The 4,961-nt window shown below is 32.5% G+C and overlaps 1 pseudogene; it reads right to left on the bottom strand.

Moving 5' to 3' along the window:
- Nucleotides 1-545: 545 nt before the first annotated feature.
- Nucleotides 546-1,262, bottom strand: LOC125593888 (annotated as a pseudogene).
- Nucleotides 1,263-4,961: the final 3,699 nt, after the last annotated feature.

Here is a 4,961-nt window from a genome sequence, read left to right as displayed (position 1 = left end):
TGCTTCGTTTTGAGTATTTCAATTCTTGGGTTAAGTCCCCTAGGTATTTCTGTTTTTTGGTTATAGAACATTTGTGGTATTTTTGCATTATCAGAGTTTTGTTATGAATGCTTCCCATACTCTGGAGAATTGAGTTTCTGTCAGTTTTGTCTCTGCAGATTACTTTTCTCATTCAGTTATGTATTCCCAATGTATCCTTTCTTGTGTTGATATAAAATTCCAGTTGATAAAAGAAAACCATTGTTATGCTGGTTATAATATTTATAAACAAACGCTACTTCCTACTGTTGATCAACATTCATCATCACCCTTTACCCCCATTCCTTCATGTTTTGAGGTCCTTTAAGCATCTACATTTTTCTAAAATCCAATATTATTTTGGCTCATAGATATGTTCTCTCAGGCGACTTTAAAACGAGTCGCGATGTATAAGAACTGCTCTAGCACTAGCTTTGTCATGCAAATCCAATCCTTTTGGTGCCCTGCACTCACTGTTGGGAACCGTCTACGCTCTCTGATTTAGTCTTTTGTTACAACCTCCTTGATGAAACAAAAAATGCAATGGGTTTCTTTTATTACAAAACACAAAAGTCATATACGTCTTCTGGAGAGACCAACAGCAAGAGTTCAATCCCCGAACCCAGAAAAACACTGAAAGAAAAGAATGAATGAATGCACTCAAAAGAACACTTGACACCATTTTGCAATCGATGGTTTGGTTATGATATATATCTCAGTTCTTCACAGTGGTGACATGTTTGAGAAGCATGTCCACAACATCTCTGGAAATCCTGGAAGCTTCATTCTTCAACTGCTCGATCTTGGCATCAGTCTCCTGCTCTAGCCTCTTCACGTTTGCACCTGAATCTCCACTGGTCTGTTTTTTTTTCCGAAGTAAAGTTTTCTCATCAATAACATGATGTATTAAAGAAACACATTTAACTTAAGAACAATTTTTTTTTTAATAATCTGACCTCTTCGAGTTTCCTCTGGAAACCATGCTCAGTGCTGTCTTTGTGCTCAGCAACCTCTGTCTCAGCCTCTTCCTTGGCTTGCTTCAGCCTTGCCATTTTTGCTTTCAAAAACCAAAACATATATACATTCTCAACATATATGCTACTCAACCAAATGCATTATTGCGACCAGAGCTTGTAGTTTACCGGTCCTAGCGGCGTTGACGATTTGCTGAGCTTCGTGTTCAGCAGCTAGCAGTAGCTTGATCCCCCATGGTTACTGGTAGATTCCATGTTTTATTGGATAACTCAAAAATCTGTTTTTTTTTTTAATTCAAGAACGCCACAAATTGTTATAGTGAGCTTTTCTCTGGTTTACTAAACAGATAATAACCAGAAACTAAACCAAGATTGATTACACGGTTATCTACACCAAAATACAAAATCATTGGATCTAACTAAGGTCATATGAGAAATCGAACCTGAGAATCCAAACTTTAACAAAGTCTATGCAATGTTCATACACAACGGTGATCAGATCGAGCATTAGATGAAATAGCAAAATGTTACAAGATCAAATCGTAAAAACTGTTCGAAAGAGTCAAATTAGCTCAGAATCGCAATCCAGCATTCATAATCACAACAATAAAAGATTCTACGATCTGAATTGCTACAAAATGGTTGTAATGTGAAACGATCCATCACGAATCACGATCCTTGTGCCAAAAGCCTTTAAAAAACACTGTAAAACTCTATACCAATTTCATCCATATCGTCTCGGATGCTTCAACTGATATATACAAAATCTAGGGGGAACAGAGAAGAAGTCTCCCTGCTCCGCGAAACTGGAGAGAAAGAGAAGACGAGACGAGAAGAGAAGACGACGAGAACGGATTTGATCAAGGATATGATTTTTCCCTCACAATAATAATATGGGCCTGATCAAAAACCACTCCTCTTTACTTTTATGGGCTTTGAGGACTAAATGGGCTTTAGAGGACTAAATGGGCCTGAGCCAACCACCCATTTATCTGCATTTGTGTACCTATAAAAAATCTATCATAGAATACGGAGAAAACTTTCATGTACATAGTGTTAATTCTTTTAATCATTCTTCTCATCACTCACATTCGTTTTATATCTAACTACATGTACTGAATGGTGCTTGTAGAAGATGTAATTAATTGCCTTCGCAGTTCCCACAACGAAAACTTAAAGAGCTCGTAAACTTGTCCATTACGTCATTACTTTGTGTTGGTGAGTGAGGAATATGTAATTTCATACTAGTTATTATTCTCACGTTTGTTGCGATTCATTGACCAAAGAAAATAAAGATTGTTGTGATGGAACCGAGGAGTATATCAGCTGCACTTATTATCTTAGAATTCAACACGTTTATAATGGGTAGTCATGTTAACTTATCTATTGATCGTACTTTTATGAATTAGACAGCTAAGCTCAATAGTTGATTACTGTAATAATAGAATAAATGTAGACGACTTTGTAAGCTAGAAATATATATTGAACTGGGTGAGTTTTTTATTTATTGAAAACGCACAAATATTATACATCTTAAATATGAAAGAATAAGAAGTAATATATGGATTGATATGAAGAAAGAAATACAAACTTGATATGGAATATTGTAAAATTGATAGTTAAAGAGATAAATGAACAAAATGAAAAATAAAATTTTAACTGAAAAAATAAACAAATAGGAATTTTTGTATTGTTTGTTCTTCATCATAATTGCAGAAGAAACTTTTTCTTTGTAAATTCATTTTTCACGAGGAATCTAGAGGAAAATAGTGGATCTACGTATTATAATAATTTTAAAGAACAAAGAATTCACGATAATTTTATTCTTCAGCATGGTCATCAACTGAAACCTAATGTTTCAATCTTTCTAATAGTAATAGAAAACCGGTTAAAAATAGAAAACCGGTTTATGAGTACCATTAAATATATATTCACGTAGGCTTCAATTGGTGATTACATTTTATGAACAAATATGGTAAAATTCTTATTTTTCAATTTTTATACTAATCATGCTGAATTTTTGTCAAATTATAGACACATGGATCCCACTTTATTCTCCTCATTTTTGAAGGATGAAAACATTATTGAAAAATTATTAAGAAAAAATTCCTCCTTCAATTTGATGGAGAATGAATTGAACATAAATTTTATATTTTTGTTTATTTATTTCTTCAATTAAATTTTTGTTCATTATTTAACTCATTTTCTTTTTAGTTGTTAAATGGTCATCAATTGAGTTTAGAGTGTGATTGCCTGATTGGTGTTTAACTGTCTATATAATAGACAAAAAATTGATTTAAAGTCATTATTTAATTTCTTTTACCAATAAAATGAAAAGTAATGTAAATGATTTTACCATAATTTGGTGAAAAGGAGACGAAGAAGAACAAATGTGAAGATATTTATTTTTATTTATAACCGGAACATTTAGTTTTTATGGTAAATGGCTCACAAATGTGAGTACCGTCACTTGAGTTCGAGTCCGGACATTCGGCACGTTTTAAGTGATACGAAAATATGAATTGTACGGATTTTGTGGTGATTAGTCACTAGATCTAAAAAGTCTTTGAAATCATACGACGGTTATAAAAAATATTATTTACGCAAAAGTAACGTTTTCTCTTAATTTAATCTCTATTCTCTTGTTCTATTCTTCCTGTAAGTCTACTATTCACATCCAATTGTGGTGTTGTCTACTCTTATTTTTGTTTTCTTCTTCTATGTGTTACTATACTAAAGACTAATTGGACCCGCAATCTAATCTATGTGCATCTAACTGAAATACCAAAAAGAAAAAAAATCCTTTGTATAAAGTATAAATTACGTCATACATGATTACCTAACACTGTTTTTAAGAAGTCTACGAATGTATGATCACTATGACGTGACGATTATATTTTTCTTTGGTCAAATTCATTAACGTATAGTGATTGATAAATACTTCGTCATCGCTATCTAATTTCCTTTAAAAGTCTCCGGTCTTTGTTTTGGGTTGCAAAATTTTGATTGTACTTTTGCGTGTGTTAAAATAAAACGAGAGGAACTCTGTAAAAAAGTTGGAGATTTAAATCCACAGCAGAGAAACAAAAGAAAGTGAAACAATGAACGACTTTCTCTTCCAACGATTTGAGCCACTAATTAAATAATAGAATAATGGTGTCCGTATGATTATCTTATCAAAAACAAAGTTGAACATGTGATTTAGTTAATTTTTAATAAGTCGTCTTAAGGTTTGTTATCCATGTGTGTGGTTGACTCTGTCGGATGAGAGCGATTTATAGGACTAGTAAGTAATTATTTATTAATATAAAATTGTTTATATTCTAACCATGAAATGAACTTTTAGCATGACCGAAACATTGTAGGTCCCGTATTTAGTTTTGTTCCACGTGTCCGAGTCTTCATTTTTTTGGTTTTTTTTTTTTGCTAAGAAAGTATTTTCCATTTGTAATTTGTTGATTTGATTATAGTTGTTTGTTACAAAAAAAAAAATGAAGATTATAATTGTTTATGATTCTAATTATAAAACTTTTACCATTTCAACATGACAGACACAATACAGACAGGTGCCACTGTACACTTAAACAATCAATGGGTATAACAGAGCATGGTACCACGATTTTTCTATTTTATTCACTGAACAACAATACTTTATTTGTACATGCTGTCTGTCTACTATATGACTCGAACATCTAAACATACTTAATTGCTTGCTGATTGTTAATTCTTACATATTATATGAGCCATATGAAATAAGTGAATTCGGTTACTTTCATTGATCAATTTACATCGATACATATACACATTAGTATTTCCTATTATGATAAGGAACGTATCTAGATTGTATCTCGAAGATATTATTGACATATATCTTGCGCCCCATACCCCCCCTCAAGTAGGTGGTACGAAATGTCGAACACCTAATTGACAAAAGGATGCAAATGTCGGCTTTGAGAACTTTGGTGAAAA

This window comes from Brassica napus, assembly GCF_020379485.1.
Source record: "Brassica napus cultivar Da-Ae chromosome A1 unlocalized genomic scaffold, Da-Ae chrA01_Random_21, whole genome shotgun sequence".
In the NCBI taxonomy this organism is placed as follows: domain Eukaryota; kingdom Viridiplantae; phylum Streptophyta; class Magnoliopsida; order Brassicales; family Brassicaceae; genus Brassica; species Brassica napus.
Note: the sequence above shows the minus strand (reverse complement) of the source record. Positions and strands in the feature narration are given on the sequence as shown.